The 19,210-nt window shown below is 35.8% G+C and overlaps 1 protein-coding gene and 1 long non-coding RNA gene across 7 annotated transcripts in view; one reads left to right on the top strand and one right to left on the bottom strand.

Moving 5' to 3' along the window:
- The window catches only part of RIT2 (Ras like without CAAX 2), a 460,431-nt gene that overhangs the window by 413,755 nt on the left and 27,466 nt on the right, over window positions 1-19,210 (top strand). The gene's annotated exons all lie outside the window — the stretch shown is intronic.
- LOC129145589 (uncharacterized) overlaps window positions 13,737-19,210 on the bottom strand; it is a 203,073-nt gene continuing 197,599 nt past the window's right edge. Inside the window, exon 4 of the long non-coding RNA XR_008551366.1 lies at window positions 13,737-14,312. This is a non-coding gene — a long non-coding RNA (uncharacterized LOC129145589). The remainder of the gene's footprint in view (window positions 14,313-19,210) is intronic.

Below are 19,210 nucleotides of genomic sequence, written 5' to 3' on the forward strand. Positions count from 1 at the left end.
GACAAGAGCATTCATATCTTATGGGGTATTAAATCATAGCTATGAAAGAAAATATAGAGGATGGTATAAACCCTATTTTGGGTGAATAAAAGTACAAAGAATCAGATATCTAAGTTATGTAAACTGAAAATGCTAGTCAAAATGGTAGAGGTGTTAGGGGGAAAAGGATGTCCCAAAGCTAATTCCATATAGGCTTTGTGGACTCCACCCCCACCCTAGGTCAAAGTCAAAGACACTGGGAACTCCAAATCCCATCATCACCAAAGGGAAGGTGGCTGGGACCTGAGGGTGGGGTTAAGCAGCCAGGTGGATATAAAAGGCAGACACGTGGGCTTTGGGGATCCCCCATTTTGGCTCTCCGCCAGCTCGCAGCATCAGGCCAGCTCTGACAGTGACTTTGGGTTTCCAGGTCGTCGGATCGGGTAGGACGCATTAAAGACTTTATTTCCCTATTTTTTTTCCCTGGGTTGTACATTTTCCTTATTTCCTTTTCTCTTGTAAATAAACCTTTTATTAACCTTTTGTGTGTGTGTGTAGTAGAGTATTCATAAGTCCCTTTAAAGCGCGTGGGTGAGGACCCACAGCCAGGAACCCGTTTTAATATCGGGGTTGCTCTATAACAGCTTGGCGCCCAACGTGATTTGCAAGTTTCACCCGTGGTTGACCAGCCCAAAGTAATTTTTCTTGCGTTGGTCACCATAAAAGCGCATTAGGTCTGCAGGACTCACAGTGAAACTCTTTGTTTCACGTCTTGAAAAGTTTTTTTTCCGCACATACGGCTCTTGTGGGTGTGGTTTTGACCTCAACCATGAACTTCAGCAGTTTAATCCTCTATAACAGAGGCAGAATTTAAATCCAGGTCTTCACTTCTACTTAGTTATTCAACCACCTATTGTAGGGGGTCATGCCTTGTGATTTTAGTTTTCTCTAAAATGTTTATTTTTTTTAAAGATTTATTTATTTATGCAAGCACTGGGTACAGTCAGAAGTGGGGGAGGGTGAGAGAATTCACCAGAACCAGAGGGGGGAACAGAACAGGCAGATGGACAGAAATACACTGCTGAAGGGAGCAGCGGGCGTGCCAGGAGAGGTGGGCGTGCCAGGAGAGGTCTGCGTGCCATGTGGGACCCTCTATTGGTGGCTGGGGATCGAACTGGCACTGCAGAGGCTGCAGGCAACTTCGCAGCCCAGCACTCAACCACTGTGCCACCAGGGGAGGACCAGTTTTCTCTAAAATGTTTTAATTTGCCTTATAAATAAGTAATTTCCTCCATTCTTCCCACTTGTCACCAATATATAGCTTACCATACTTGCTTTCTATATAAATTCAGACTATAGCAAAGGAAGATTATATAACTCAGCTGAAGAGGTGAATGTATTTTGCAAACCTGTGGGGCAGTCCTGCTTCAGTGCCAAATACTGACCCAGTGCCTACACCTAGTCCTTGACTATTTTGCATCTGCCTCTGTTGAGACTGGTTATGAGGGCTCCCTCTCATTATATGAGACAGACAATATGTAAATGCCCAGGTTTGTCCATCAGTTACTTTTTAACCAAGTAAAATAGAGGTCATAAGTTAATATACAAAAGGCTGTCATATTCATTCACTTGCAGTTGTTTTTTTTCTGGTATGCTAGAGAGAGGTAAAGTTCTGTTTACAAATACCAGGATTTCACATAGAAGTGTTTTCTTCAAGGGTTTTGAGTGAAAACTAGATTGTGGCAACACTGAAGTAAAAAGATTGTATCCTGTTTACTTCTACATCTACAACCTAGGACATTTTTTTTTTCCCTAAATGACCATTCTTTAAGGTTTTTTTTAAATTTTTAATATTTATGTTATAAAGCAATGTTGCCACAGTAAGTTTTAGGTGTGCTACATTATAATCTGACATCTGTATACTCTCACAATCATCTCTGAAATTCTAGTTTCTATCTCACACCCTAAAAAGCTGACACCTTTTATCTATTTAAGACCTGAGTTCCTTTCTAAATAATATATCTAGTTTCTATGCTTTGCATGCCTTCTACAGTGCTGCAAGGTAAATTAAGGAGCAGGGAAGGAGACATTTACTGAGGGTCTACTGTGTAAATGCTGTCTGACACATGTTTACATTATTTAAATCTCTCAATCACCCTGTAAGCTTGTAAATATTATTCCTTTTTAACTATGGGGAAATACAAAATAGGAGATAGCTAAGATAAGCCAGGAGATGAGTTAAATATGGAATTTATTTTTTTAAAGATTTATTTATACAAGAACCGGGGTACAGGCCAGAAGCAAGGGAAGGTGAGAGGATTCACCAGAGACAGAGTAGGGAGCAGAACAGGCAGACGGACCAAAGACACTGCTGAGGGTAGCAGTGGGCGAGATAGGAGAGGTCTGCTGCGCCATGTGGGTATCTCCCTGGACGGCTGGGAATCGAACCTGCGTTGAAGAGACTGTGGACAGCTTCACAGCACTGCTGTGCCTCTGGGGAGGCCCTAAATATGAAATTTAACTTACTTTTATTCTTTTACAAGTCTGTTTACTCCGCTAACCTTACATCCCATGCAGCTTCCTATGGTTAGAAGGCAGGAATCATGCTTTACAAAACACGTGTGTAGTAAGCATTGCAATTTGGCCCATTCTGACTATATATTGAAATTCTGATAACTGAACTTTCTGGAAGAACCTGGCATAAACGTACAAGGGAAAGATGTTGAAGACATTTTAAAAGACTTAAAGGATATAGGTCCTGTTGAGAAAATAAGGAAACAGGAAGAGAAGCAGGAAAGATGTATGTGAAAGAAAAAAATACTGAAATATGTGGTAATAGCATTCCAAGTTTTTTTTTAAAAAAATACACTAAAGTAAAAAGATGAGCATATCGTAGAATTCAGATTAAAATTTTGTCACTAACAATATGAACGAAGTTTCCATTTTGGGCAGCAATAGTGTCCACTTGATGCGGTGCCTAATGAAAGACATCCCAATGGGAAAACTCCAGCAATCTCTTGCAACCAGCACCCAACTCACTGTGGTCAAAATCAAGTATGGATGTTTCTGCCATCCTTCCCTTTGTTTCAATGAGGGGGAAACAATAAATATGTTCATAGCAATTTTTCTATAGCCTTTGGCATATTCAAATTTTTTCTGTGGAGAGGAAATAACATAGGTAGATGTGTATTCCTCTCACCAGTGTCAACTTAGTCAATAGTTGTTTTCATCATTTTTGTGTTATTTCCCATAACTTTGCAAGAAAAATTGCTCCTTCAGTTAGCAAGGCAGGTCTTGAAGATTTTTCATCCCTCTGTTAATAAATGGAATAGTATGAATCAGCTTTTACTCCACAATATGAACTTTTCCATATAACAAAAACACTATACAGCAATTCCATCACCTTTATTGGATTTAGGAGTTCTTATTTTAGTGGTTTGCATCAAGACACCATGTAAACTTTTTTTTTTAATCAAAGATAGAAAAAAGAGGTAAAAATTGAGTCTTAGGGGGAAAAAAGCAATCCCAAGTTATTATAACTTTGTAAGAGAATTGTTTTAGAGAATTTGGAAAGGAGATACAGGGACAACAATTATAATTAATGCAAGACTGAATAGTTTAATTCATTATTCCCATACAATATATTTTTGCTATTCAATGTGGTATCATATAATGATTTACCTGATTTGATCTAGGTAGTACACCTGCTTTAAAGATGAGGATTCTAATAATTTAAAAGAACGGTAACTTCACACATACCATCAAGTCAGAGTTAGAGCCAGGATTTATATATTTTACTCTTTGAACCTGGAACATGTCTCCATTGAGTTCTTCTTGAACATGTCTGAGGGGTAATAGGAGGATAGCACCCCATGGGCACTCAGGAAGGAAGGAAAGGGAACATCTGGCCTCACAAAGAAGAGATGAATGTTTTCTTGGATTAAATGAAATGTGTCATGAAATTATTACATCCTTTTTGCATCCACTAGTTAAGTACTAAATTTGGGAGCCCAGAAAATATATTTGTATGACAGTATCAGAAAAGGTGCGAATTGTGGGGTGCTAATAAGAAGCAATAACAACAAAAAGTTTAGATGTAAGAGAGGGCTTTTCCAAAAGCTACCGGGCTATCCTAGAAAAAAAATCTGAAAAGAAAACAAAATCAAATCTTTCAGTTTATCTCCATTCTCATCTCTTTCTATCAAGTAGTAAAATTATGAAAGTAAAAGCAAACCACGGTTTATAAGTAGTAGTTGATAAATCGCTCGTCCCAAAAAAGTCACTTATTTTGGCTGAGTTTTTTCTTTGTACCTGGTGCTTCTTCCTAGATTTTTTTTTTCCTTTGGTTTCTCTGTTGTCACAAGTCCTCAGAATACTTTCAACTACTAGTTGATGACCTTTAGTGTCATGACTTTATCAGTTCCAATACATTGAAGTCCACAAATTTATTTCAGCAGTTGAGGTCACTCCATTAAACAAGGACAGAGAAGTCCAGTGAGAAAAGATGACTGGATTTTGAGAAGTCAGGATGGATTTTATGGAGAGTAGGATGTGATGTTAATGTTCAATGATGAAAGACTATGCAGTTTATGGGAAATTTAAAAAAATGTTTACTCCTATGCAAGTGGCCAAGAAGTAAAAAAGTTACATGTATATGGAGGATTAATGTTAGAGAACATAGAGAAAAGAGCTTAGGAAATTTGATTAGGATCATTTTATGGTAAAAATTCAATTCTAGATGAAATTTTACTTTACATATACCTGCTTATTCCTTGGTCCTATCCAATATAAGGTATCACTTATAATGCTCCTACTGTGGTATTAGAGTCAATTTAAACATCGTAAAGGGGGGTAAAAACTAATAAAATGTTAAGGTTAAAATGCATATTTTTGGGGGTACTAATTTAACATTAAGGATACTTGGGGGGAAGAGTTCCCTAAACTTCAGAATTCCCTCCAGTATTTGGATGAGAATACTCAATCAGCTACTTACTTTACTACAGTTCTATGCAGGATGACAGAAATAACACAGTTGGCTCTTTCAGTAAAAGCTGAAACTAGTAAGTCAATTGCTATATGCCATATTATTAAAAAGAAACTGATCAGGGTTGCATTTTTTTAAAAGATTTTTTTAATGGCTTCCCCGGTGGCTCAGTGGTTGAGCGCTGGGTTGCGAAGCTGCCTGCAGCCTCTGCAGTGCCGGTTCGATCCCCGGCTGCTCTCCGGCCTCCAGGAGGAGGGTCCCACATGGCGCACAGACCTCTCCTGCCGCCCGCTGCTCCCCTCAGCAGTGTACTTCAGTCCTTCTGCCTGTTCTGCTCCCTGCTCTGGCTCTGGTGAATTCTCTCACCCTCCCACACTTCTGACTATACCCAGTACTTGCATAAATAAATAAATAAGTATGCATAAATAAATCTTTAAAAAAAGATTTTTTTAATTTATTTATACAAGCTCTGGGTACAGTCAGAAGCGCGGTAGGGTGAGAGGATTCACCAGAGCGGGAAACAGAACAGGCAGATGGACTGAAATACACTGCTGAGGGGAGCAGCGGGCGCGGCAGGAGAGGTCTGTGTGCCATGCGGGACCCTTGCCGGCAGCTGGGGATCGAACCTGCGCTGCAGAGGCTGCGGGCAGCTTCGCAGCCCAGCGTTCAACCACTGTGCCACCAGGGGAGGCCTGATAAGGGTTGCGTTTTTAAAAATTGTGTCAAACAAAATCTGTGGAGTAAGGCAGCATAACAAAAAGGACTTCCAGCTGGAAGGGGATTATTGCTTTGTCTTCACTAGAGATTCAACATGTGAGTTAAGCATATCACATAATCTATAAATTATTGTTCTCATTTGTAAAATGTAAACCCTCCCTTCCTACAACATTGGATCTATCATTTATGGATTAAAATAGATAATGAACATGAAAAAGTTTTCATGAATATAAAGTACAACGCAAATGGAAGTTGGCATTTTGGTTACTGCTATCATTAAATGTTGCCTATAAGTAGACTAGGACAGGGTGGAAAATAGAAACAACAGAGAATTGAGATGACCGATGTGAATGTCAAGAAGTGAAATGATTTGATTAAATTATGGTTCAGTGTTGGGGCATTTTTTGGTGTGGGTTTTTTTTTTTTGTTTGTTTGTTTTTTTTTTTGGTGTAAGACTTTGATGCCACTGAGCATTATACAACTACCATGAAAATTTCTTTCACTTACATATTAAATCAACTGCAAATCAAAGAATACCAGACTGGAAATACTAGACTTAGAAAACACAGGGGGGTGGGGGGGGGGAAGATGGAGTAAAGGAGTTCACAGAATAACTGAAAATTCTAGAACAGGAGTGACTTTTAGTATAGTCTGAGCCAAGCAAAATATATATATTTCCAAAACTTGTTTTCTCTCTGTGTATTGATTCCTTTATGTGATAGTTCCATCTTCAGATAGATTTTTCTATCATGATGTCAAGACAAAACTATAGTAGTCCCCTGGTCACTTCCTTCCAAGTTTATGGCCAGTGCAAAATAGCACATTCGTCTTCCCCAACATCCCATCAAAATCCTCATGCTTTTTAATTAACTGTCATTGATTCACATTCCCATCTATGTTCTTTTAAGAAGCATTAATAGATTGGGATAAGCAGAAATCAGCCAATGTTTGCAACAAAACTACTAAAACAATAAGTGCTGAAGTTGTCCATAAACTGAATTTGTGTTTTCTAAGTCTAGTCTAACACTTTAGAGTTGAGATTTCACCATTTTAGAAAAAGTAGTCTTAAATATATAAGAGAAAGGCAAACTCCCAATAAGAATTGAAGAGTGGTACAGTTTTCCTGATTGTTTTTTTTTTCTTTTTTTCCTCTGTCAAACTGCTATTCTCCAACCAAAAGATAGAGTAAGTGAAGCATCTTATTTGGTGACTCTTCTCTCCTCATCTCAGGAAATATTTGTCATTGTTATAGCAAATGTCCAGCTTTATATAAAGTGCAGAACCTATATAGCTCTCTCCTCTAGACTAGGTGGTGATAAAAATAAGGGTTTTTCCCAAGATATTGAGGTTACTGAGAATAAGGGTATTGCTTTTATTTTCCTTGACCTTCATACAATGTTTGAAAACAATCACTCCTTTCACTCATATACTTATTTCTCCTTATTGCTATTCCTAAAATATTTTTATCTTTGCATATGTATTTGGAATGTATTGCTACCAATTCTTAAGGAGAGATGTGATCTCCTCTTTGTTACACTGTTTATCTCTGTTCTTAGCCTGGTGAACTGTTTCCCTTATCAAACTGCCTGATTTCATGCCAATGTAGATTTTGTCTCCTGACATAAAGTACCATACTTAAATATTTTTTAAGAAAAGGGGAAAAAACAACTGTGCTATTTAAAATGTATTTTATATCTTGTATCCTCACCTATTTCCAAAACTGATAGTTTTGAGGCAGTGTTTGGTAATTGAGAACCACATTGAATCCACAGAACAGGAAGTTACAGTCATAATAATAATTAACTACTTGTCAATTTATGATCCTGTACTTGATCCTAACTTAGTTGGTAGATCAGAGTAATTAACAAATCCTGGAAACATTCCTCTAGAAAGTACCAGGAAAAAGAATAACTATAAGAAAGAAAAAAATCAAAATCAACAAACAGCTATGAACCAGAGATGCACTTTGGGGGGGGGGGGCGGGGAAAGGAGGGATTAGGGTTAAAGTCAGGGGGTTGTAATTGTATGGGAAATATGAAAATAAAAAAATAAATTCAAAAAAAAAGATTGAGAGAAAAAAAAAGTACCCTTTGTAAATAGCATTCCTGGGTTTAGAGGGAAATAATTATTTTCTGAAAGTATAAAGGACATATTACTTGATTGGTGGCACTTCTTTCATCTATGGGGGAAAAAAATACCCATTAGTGACATTTGTAGTCCAATATAACTATAACATTACACCAGTGGTTCTCAAAACATGGTCTATCTACCATTGGGACTTGTTCAGAGAATCCGTGAAAAATGTCAAAATTTTAAAAAGTGAACGAATGAGCTTCTACTTCAATGAAAATAAATATTATCAAAGTTACAAATAAAAATTAGAATTTTGGAAACTCTATCTACCACATACTTAAGAATTTTCCCAATGAAATTGATGGTGATATTAATGAAACTAATTATCTTTCTTTTATAATAAAATGTACTAATATTTAGAAATTCAGCTTAGGTTAGTTAACCACTGTTTTCCAAATTCTAGGAGTTTTCAAAACAAGTCATAAAGACATTAAAAATTCAAGCTTGACCAATGGATTTTAAATGCTACAAAATATAAAAAGTTTATTGATTTGGTCTCAACTTCTCATTGCACCTAACCTTTAGGAAACTACCCCTTGCCAAGTTCTGGTGTAGTCTCAAAATGGAATATTCACAACTGTGAATATTCCTCCCTCTCCCACATACGTATGTATGTGTATGAGCCCGAAAATATACTTTAACCAAACAATGTTCACAAATACGCAGTTAAGAAGCTGTAGTATCCAAAGTTGTCAAGAGAAGTAACACAAAAAGGAGATTCATTCTGTCTGCCTATCATCTTTATCTCCATATACACATTATAAAGCTGGGGAACTAGAAAAGTCAAAGTGGTATGATTTGTCATTCAGTCTGAGTATAAAGTCCTGATATACGGGGGAGCATATGGTGATAATATGGAAATACTAATATAAACCAGACCTTTATAAGATGACCAATGTTTTTTAAGAGTAGGCTCCTGACCCCACTATTTAAAAATACTGAGATTCCTTTCAATCTTTTGTTTATATGGTCCTATGTTAATATTTAAACCAATAACAAATATTCACTCAAAAAGTTAGAAGTAAGTGTAACATCCAAACCTATAAAAAGTGTTAGAAGGGGGCCTACCCGGTGGCGCAGTGGTTGAGCGCTGGGCTGCAAAGCTGCCTGTAGCCTCTGCAGTACTGGTTCAATCACCGGCCACCAGTGAGGGTCCTACATGGCGTGACAGACCTCTCCTATTGCGCCCGCTGCTCCCCTTAGCACTGCACTTCATCAGTCTGCCTGTTCTGCTCCCCACTCTGGCTCTGGTGAATTCTCTCCCCCTCCTGTGCTTCTGACTGTACCCAGTGCTTGTATAAATAATCTTTAAAAAAAAGTTCCTTAAAAAAAAAGTGTTAGAAGGGAAAAGGGGTGAAAGTAGCTAGACATTGGTCTTGCAGACAATTTCTGGATAAAAACCAAACACCAGTACAAAAGCTAAAATAAATGTCTTCCCCATATTTGGAAATTGCATTTTTTTCCTTGGAGACTTCAGTTTTCCTATGTAATAAATTTCATAAACTCTTGAGGCTAATTCTTTGAAATTCTGTGATGACCTAGTATGATGGTAATAAGAGCTGTATAAACTCTGAACAAGATGAGGATAAAGCAATTTGGGGCCATAAGGAAGTGGTAAGATTGGATCTGAAAAATCGACGAGTTTGATAGACAGAAAGAGAGGTGATAATCTTTTCAGGTGTAATATGAAGTCATAACATTGAGAATGATGATGAGGATGTGTGGGTGGGAGTGAGGAGCTCTATCTGATTAGAGCAGAGTTCACATAAAAGCCTAGTGATAAGTTCCAGAGGGATACCTGGATGAAGCAGGATGACTGGCAGTACTGCAAATCAGTGTCACTTTACCTAATTGGCAAACTTAGGTTCCCAACTATGCTTATATGAACTAACCAAGAAAGACAAGCACATCTAAATAAATATACATGTACATTTTATATCTGTTTTGATGGTTGCATATGCATTTTAGTGACTTTATTAAAGTAGTTATAAAGGTATAATAGTAGTGACATAAAATTCTTCTATAAATATATTTGCTTCTGGAATAAAAAGTCAACTTTAAAAACCTTAAGTAAATAGTAATGCATATGAAAAGTAGATCGACAGTCTCCTTAAATAAGTAAAACATCAGAATAAATTTAGGGCCATACTGTATTGGAAAGCAGCAACATGAAATACTAGGAATCAAGCAAATATCAGACCAAAACTCCTAAGTAGGATAAGATAATTGTCAATATATTGGCTCTCCTTGCCAGTTATATCTCTGGAACATTGACCTTTAAAAAAAAAAAAAAAAAACCTATGTTAGATATTTGGGCTATTTACTTCACTTTTTCATCATTTTAATCAGCTACAAATAACTCTGCCAATGAGCTAGTACTGAAATGATGCACTTTCATCCATAGCACATGAAATATTTAAAAGGTATTTTTAATTGCTTACCCAAGGGTGATCTGAATATGGATTCAGGAAGCTGGGGTTCTAATGTTAGCTGCACTGCCTTGGGCAAGTCATCTGGGCATCTGTATTCTTTGATGATTGTGACTTCTTACAATCTAAAATATATGAAGAATCTGAAATGTGCTACACATAATACCAGGTGTTCTACATGCCATCACAGATTACCAGTGGTTCTGTAACTATAGATATAGGTAGCACCATTCTATAAATGAGATTTTTCATACACAAAGAAGTTAAATTCCTCAGATATTCCAATATGAAATCCCTTATAAAAGAAGTAGAACTATTATGATTAAATCCTTCAGTATCACTCAAACTTTGAAACACTTTCTCAGCTATCTCATTGCATATACTAAAATGACAGGAGGAAAATATCCTAGCTTGAAATAACCTCAGTCAGAGTTGGTTTTCAATGTTTTAGAAGTACAATTGTTTTTTTTTTTTAATGCAAAGAAATTTAATATGGATTTAATGATGATTCCTGGGGATATGATCTCAAAATTCCAATATTCACACAATAACATGACTTTTGAAGATTATTTGAAAAAAAAAATACAGGATAAATCAAAGGAGATTAATGGCTACTGAAGAATTTGTGAGTCTTAATGCTAGATATAAGATTTGAGCTGTGTAACAAAGGATGGTTAGGATTTTTATTAACATAAAAAAGCATCATAGTCATTACTTTTCATTGTAGTGGATATCAAAAGTTATTCCATTCCTACAAGTTTCTGTGTCTGGAGAGCTTAATTGTAATACTAATGTTATTACCAAAAATGCTTCACATTACTAAGTTTATAGTTAATCATCATTCAATTCATATAGGAAAATGATCTCATTCAATTCATATAACAACCCTAAGAATTGCTAACATTTTCATTCTATCAAAGAGAAAAAACTGAGTCTTAAAGGAAATTAAGTAATTAGCAGAGGATGTTCGAAACCGAAGTATATCCAAATCCAGTACCTGGATTCATAAATCATTGTACTCAGTTGTTTTAATTTTTCTTTTTGTCTTAAGATCAAAAAAAGTCTGAGAGAGAGAGATTAATGGAGCCTAGATTTGTCAAGGATGATTTATGTAGGGAGAGTAATTTAAGTTGGGTCTTGAAAGATATTTAATATCATAAAATGATAATCCGAATAAATGGATATAACTATGGGTGAACCTTGTGGTAGATATGAAAATGGGAAATGTCTATAACTGCATTAATTTCAATTAATTAGCAAACAAGGAAAAAATTACTTTGTTCTAGTTAATTCTTGGAAGTTTCTCCCACTGAGTTTTCTTTGAATATCTCAGAATTCAAGGTTGCTGATTTATGATGATTGATTAAGGGTTTAAGACACAAATATCCATAATATATTGCTGAAAAAGAATAATAAATGGTCTTTCTGTAACTAATTTAACATATTTCATGTTGATTAAAATTATAATCCTACTCTCCTCACTGCATATTTAATGTGAGGTGAGCACTGACAATGTCCTGTTCTGTGAGAACTGCCTGTTTGAAAAAGCCTAGGAAAAACAAGCTATTGAATTGCTCTCTTCTCCCTCTTCCCAACTCCTCACAGTTGTGCACAGATACTTGAAATACAACTACAGTAATGCTTATTATAACATGAACCAAGATATTTTACATGAGGGCTTCACTCATGGGGTGGGCCCTGTTGTCTCCTCTGTCTAGCTTTTGTAAAAAAATTGTAAGCTAAAAAAATCAGTATTTTTACATGAAATAGAAAAGTTTCCATTTGTCATTTTGGTTGGAAAAAAAAAACATGTCATTTTCATTTCCCTTGAAGATATTGTTTAGAAGTCCATTTTAAAATTATACAGGCCAGGGCCTCCCCGGTGGCGCAGCGGTTGAGCACTGGGCTGCGAAGCTGCCCGCAGTCTCTTCAGCGCCGGTTCGATCCCCGGCCACTGGGGAGGGTCCCACATGGCATGCCGCCTGCTGCTCCCCTCGGCAGTGTCCTCCATCTGTCTGCCTGTTCTTCTCCCCACTCTGTCTCTGGTGAATTCTCTCACCCTCCCACTCTTCTGACTACCCAGTGCTTGTATGAATAAATAAGTAAATATTTAAAAAAAATAAATAAATAAAATTGTACAGGCCAAATATTATTTGCGCCACCTACAGAAAAAGTCTCATTTCCCTCTATTTAGCTTGATATTCCCACATTACTTCTTCCTCGCCTCTACTGTTACTTCACCTCACTGAATTCTCCCTCACCAGTGTCTGCCTGCCCATGTCTGCCCATTCACCAGTGCCCTGCTCAGATTCCATTTCCTGCATGGAAAAGCCCTTTGCCACTCCAGCTCTCACTGTCTCCACATTCCTCTCAATTTCTTTAGTATATTGAGTGGTATGTACCTGTGTCATAATTCCATTTATGGTATCAGAATCCATAGAAGCATTTTCTTTTCGGTAAAGCACTAATATTCAGAACCAAAGGAGTGGGACTTAAAGTCTTTCACTTTGTGAGTGCAAACTGAGTTCCTGGCTTTCCCACCAGTCCATGATCGATCATGTATGACTGCAGCCATCAGTATTGCCCTGGTTCTCCCTCTTTTGTTATTGGCTCCTTGGTATCATTTCCTTTCCAGCCTCCCTAGAAATGATCTTCCTTGCTGTGCCTATCACTAACACTTTACTTTCCTCCAAGAGGATAAAAGATTTCACATCCCCCCATGCCCTACATTTAAAATATTATGAGTTTTACTGAAGCATTTAGGTTCTCTTGGTGACTACATTGTATGTGGATTTAAAGCCAGAATTTCTAGAGCTTATCTACCTTTCAGTTTCCTACTAGGAACACAGGCCTCCAGAAATCTTAGAATGTTTTAAAAACATTTTCTAGTCTGTTTGGCATTTCTCTTATTATTTTCTTTTCTGAATGTTATTTTCTTTTTCTGAATTATCTTATACAGTACTAGTGTTCATATAAATGTTTGTATGCTTATCTATATGTGATAAATATCTACATTCACAAAGAATGGATCATCCTGATGCTTGTTGTATGGCATAAAAATTTAGTTAGAACTGAGTCACACATGATATAATAGTCAGGACTAGGAGCATATTGGGTGTTCACTAAAATACTTGTACTTAACAATACCTGAGCATTGATTTCTAACTTTTAATGCTACTACTAATATTTATAGAAGCAAGTACACAATTTTGAGCAATGCAACTTAGTCTATTCAATTAATGGCTAACCGATTATTTTCTAGACTCCAAGGTTGAGCCAGTCTTTTGCATTCAGATAGAATCAATATTAAACATGAAAAAGAAACTGAACATTTTGCTTATGTTTTGAAAGATAGTTTTTTTTTTAAAACCTGAAGCTAACATTTAATGCATTTCCAAGGTGTTATTATAAATATTTATTTACTATTACCATAAAAAAACATGCTCATTAGTAAAAAAAAAAAAAATTCTAAGACTAGAACAGCACATAAAACACAGGAAATTACCCCGCACCCCTTGAGTAGAAGTCACACCCCAGAACTCTTTCATTTGTAGCTTCACCTTGTCAGACACCTGCTTACAATTATACTTGTATGTTTTCTTTTTAAGTTTGCATATGTCTCCTTGCTTGTCCTACAGAATATGTTAAGAAGTATGAAAATAACTGAAAAGCAATGAGCAAGAAAAAAAGTCAATAGAACAAAAAATCCCCAAATCAGACAAAGCTTATGTGCACTAGTGCATTTTTGTAAATAACTATCAATATTTCCAATAACCCAACCAACCAACCAAGTCTGTTGCCTGAAAAGCACAAGGAATATGGTGACAGATGTGTGTAGCAGAGACCTGATCTTTAGGATAGTCGCTGAGGAGGCTCTGGGGAGAGATCCAAGAGGTCGCCGTGGGCAGGTGCCAGCCAGAGGAACCAAGAGAGGTTCACAGCATCAAGGCTTCCTCTTCTTTGCTTTCAGAGGAGAGAAGTCACAAATTCCCATCTGTCCTTCTCAGTATTATGAAGAACGATATTCCCTGAGAGATGATGGTTCTGATCCCAGAATGTAGATATTTAAGCTGTAGGAAAAAGTGATACAGACATATGTTCTTTTATAATGTCAGGAAAGTACAGTTTATAGAGTTTTTGTTTATTATTACCCACATGCCAGAATGCATACAATCAGAACAGTTTTAGAAACCAACTAGTTTTCCTTATTTTCCAGACTAGACATTTGTTTTTTTTGAATGTCTTATTTTTCTTATATTTGATATTTTCAGTCTGAAAGCACTTTCACAAATATTGCTTACTTCACTAAAATAATATAGTTCTTGCACTCTCACTGCAGGTCAGTCATTTATGAGGTAATATCCTTTATCAAGATAATTACTATCTCCATACTTTAGTTTCCTCACATGTAAAATTGAGAAAAATACCACCTAACTATGTGAGAAAAGAATGATTTAACTTATAGACATTTAAAACATTACACATGCCAATTCATTAGTACCAAATAACTTCTGACTATTCTTAAGTCTTATAGTAAAATTGGTATTCTTTCCATTTCATGAGTGAGGAATGCAAGGTACACAGATATTAGGTGCTCTACTTAAGGTTCTAGAGCTTTCTGTGCAGTATTAACTTCAGATTCACATAGGTGTTAACTAAATGATCTTACTTTAAAGACTCTAAATCATAATAACTTCCTAAAATCTCTATCATCCTTACCTTTTCACAAATTCTTTTTACATTTTTATTTCTATTTATGAAATAGATTTTAAGCTTTATAGCTTTCATATCTCTTGCTTTTAAGCTTTTAAAGCTCTTGCTGTAAATAGAATAAAAGAAAAATCACACTGGACACTGACTAAAAATGGAAAGGCAGCTTCATTTAAGGTGATTATAATAGTGGTCAAGACTATTGCAAAAATAGAGATAGTGACATCACATCCACTGGAAAAAAAGTGGAAAGATTTTTAAATGCTGAAAAAAATAAATCTGGAAGATGTTGGAGAAAATTTGGTCAGTTCTACCATTTGTACTTACTTCATTTCAAAGATATAATACCCATTTATTCAAGCATGGCATTTCTGAGGTGTAGAAGATGCATATTTTAAAAATGTAGAAAGTGAATTACAGTTGTAAAATTTCTGAAGTAAATGCTTTAAGAAAAGGGAGGTCAGGTGCCCATTTTAGAATAAGTCTGTCAAAAGCATGGTCAAGTTGAGGGAAACATGAAGGCTGTCATGGTCAATAATTATGCTTTTATAATTAATTTTTTTCTTGAAAAGATAAAAAAAAATCTTAGTCAAATTCTTCTGTGTCATTAGGGTAAATACCGAGGAGTGGAATTGCTGGATCATATGGAAGCTCTATGTTTAGTAGGTCCAGAAATCTCCACACAGCTCTCCATAGTGGTTGGACCAGTTTTCACTCCCACCAACAGTGCAGGAGAGTTCGTTTTTCTCCACATCCTCGCCAACATTTGTTGTTGCTAGTTTTTTTAATATGTGCCATTCTCACTGGTGTGATATGGTATCTCATGGTAGTTTTGATTTGCATTTCCCTGATTACAAGTGATGTTGAACATTTTTTCATATGCCTGTTGGCCATTTGCTTTTCCTCTTCAGAGAAGTTTCTTTTTAGCTCTTCTGCCCATTTTTGACTGGTTTATTTTCTTTGTTTTTGTTGAGTCTCATCAGCTCTTTCTAGATTTTTGTGATCAGTCCTTTATCGTTAGCGTTGTATGCAAAAATGTTCTCCCATTCAGTGGGGTTTCTGTGGAAACAACCCAAATGCCCAAAAATAGATGACTGGATCAAGAAGATGTGGTACATATACACAATGGAATATTACTCAGCAATCAAAAAAGATAAACACATGTGTTTTGCAGCAACATGGATGGAGCTAGAAGGGATCATGCTCAGTGAAATAAGTCATAAAGAAAAAGAAAAATACTGGATGGTCTCACTCATAGTAGGAATTTAGAAAACCTAAATAAGAGACTGGTAAAAAGACTAATCAATACAAAGTAAAAATCAAAATCAACAAGCAACTATAAACCAGAGATACACTATGGGGGGCAAGGGGTAGTGCAGGGAAAGGAAGGACTAGAATCAAATAAAGGAGGGAGGTGCAACTGTTTGGGGAATATAACCAAAATGAAAATGCATACATTGTGCAAAGATGAAAAAAGATGTAAGAATTATATAAAATAAAAAAGAAAAGCTACATAAACAATATAAATAACATAATAAATATGCTAAATATGGTGAAGGAAAAATAAATATATTCATCACCTAAAAAAAATTCTTCTTTCCAATGTGCATTAATATTTTTGTGGGATGGGGTTCATAGAGAAGCCAGAAGGAATTTCAAGTCAATGAGTTTAACAAATTATGACCAATTTCTTGTCCAGGGGGAGTTTTTGTTTGGTACTTTGATTAACAGGCAGCCACATACACTGACGTCTTTGCCCATTTTCTGATGGATGCACTCAACAGCATTCTGATACTTACAACTAAAGAAAATACATGATAATTAAAAGTCAGCAATTCAGATATATATATATATATATATATATATGTTGGAAATGTTTAAAAATAGGTATAATTTTTTAGCATCTAAGGACTCAATAGAAGGGAGGCAGACATCCAGTGGAGGGCAACCAATCCAGTAATGGTAACTGGAGTGTCACTGCCACGGTGATGAGAAGGGGTGCCCTGTAATAGAATGGTCTCCAAAAATGGGGTTACCCCATCTACATATTTTGCCACTTTTATATTCAAGATAGATTTAAAGTTTTCACCAGGAAAATAGCTTGGTCTTTTTCAAGTGTCAGTTTTAATTAGTGTCAGTGTATTTTAGGAAAGGCCCTTATTAGTGTCAGTGCATTTTAGTGAAAAGTCCAATAAATATGCATATATAAGTAATCATGGGTGATCACGTTAGCATTTCTCACAGTTAATAGGTCAAAAGAAGTGGAGAAATGATTGACGGTAAGATTTCCAAGGGTTAACTAAAATTATGTTTACTTAATTGATGGAAAGTCACCATCTGGAGCGACAATATTTTCTGTAAGGATATTTTTTTTTCTTTTGGTGATATTTTGAGAGAGGAAATAAGCATATAATCCCTGTTCAGAGTGCTGAAGGCAGTAGTTCAGACCTAATTAGACAAGGGGCTTAATGGTATGATTTTAGGCTATACACCAGTCCCTCGCTGCCTTAGCTCTACAGGCACCCACAGACAGCTTGAGGGTTTTGCCTAGCAAAGTTCCTGAAGGTAGCTATAGGACAGAACAATAAAAAAAATGTTTCTTGAAAGCTACTTTGTAAGTGAGGATCAATAATAGAAATAGACAAAGTTAGAGCAGTGTCTCTATTCTTTGTCTACTGGCTGTCATTTTTATGGAAAATAACCTACAATTATTTTATTTTACAGTTAGTGATTATGTAGTTTATTCTAAAATAGTTATATTTTAATGCCAAATGCTAGACTATATTTTGGTATTATTTCTATATTCTAGCTCCTTTCTATATGTAATCAACTTAATCTTAGAGATCACATAATAGCCAAGTACTACTGCTGGCAAGGATATGAGTTTAGGAGAAAGTCCTGGCCTCTTAATGGGTTCACTGTGAAAATTCAATTTTTATTAATAGTATGTTTTACAATATAAGACTGGGAAATAAGACTGTTTCTAATATCTCCAAAAAGTCAGAAATGATGACTACCTCTAAGTGACCATGTTCATATGATCAATAAATTATATCATATTGGACCTGATGCTTAGTTCTCATTGCTTTGCACTTGATGTATCAGGAACATCTGTCGACCACGACCTTTTTTTTTTTTTTTTCCATTGAAACCTCATTTGCTTTCCATAATTCCACATTTCTCAGACTATCCTCCTCTTTAATTGGCCACTATTTCTAACACTCCTATGTTAGTTTTTTTTTCCCTTTCTCTGACCTGCAAATGTTGAAAGTCACAGGAAGTTATTTACATACAAAGCCAGGACCATGTGGACACTATCTTTGTGCAGTTAAATCCTAAATTTATGCCTCTAGTCTTATCTTCCTTGTCTTTGAAATCCATACTCTGTTTCCAGTTACCACAGTCATTTCTTCAATTCCACTGGATTGATGTCATCTCAAAATTAAATATTTTTGAACACAATTTTATTTTCTTTACCCCCAAACTTCTCCATGTTTTCTTTCTCTCTCATGTCAAACAATACTCCATGCACCCAGAAGCAATACTTCTGGAACTAGAAGCAATACTTTTTAAATCTTTTTTTCCTAAAACCTACATACAATCTATGGACACTACCTTCAAAGTATTTCCCAAAATATGTTTCTACCACTTTTTCATTGCCCGGATTTAAATCACATTCTTATATTTTCAAAATACTTCAATAAATTATTTTCCTCTGTAAACTCCCTAAGGTCTATTAACATGTGTACTGATATTTGTGAAAATGTAAGTCTGATAATGTCACTTTTTTTCTTAATCCCGCCCCATAATATCTCATCACATTAAACTCTTACATATAGTATATGTGTGCTTTTTTTTTATTATTTGTAATCAATAATTGAGAGAATATCAATCCTTAGATTTCAACTCTATTTTGGGATGTTCCACAAATTTCTACTCTTCTCTGTCCTTCTCCTTAGGTGGGCATGTTAATAGTGCTCTCTTATAAGATTGTCAGTTTTGAGATTTAAGTAAGTTGCTTTAAAAAGGGATCATTTAAAAGTGACATTTTCTACTTTTCTCATAATTTTCATTGGGATTTCATTTCATTTCTCACAGTTTATATAAATACTCAGTGAAAGTTAAAGATTAAAACAATGTAATGTTTCTTCTATTAGCCTGTTTCTCCTGTGTTAAGATTGGGATTATCTTAATACTCTGTGCCCAGAGTCACCTATAGGGCTAGCATATATCAAGGGACCAATAAATGATTGCTAAA

This window comes from Talpa occidentalis, unplaced genomic scaffold, assembly GCF_014898055.3.
Source record: "Talpa occidentalis isolate TD23 unplaced genomic scaffold, MPIMG_talOcc4v2.1 talOcc4.13, whole genome shotgun sequence".
NCBI classification, from domain to species: domain Eukaryota; kingdom Metazoa; phylum Chordata; class Mammalia; order Eulipotyphla; family Talpidae; genus Talpa; species Talpa occidentalis.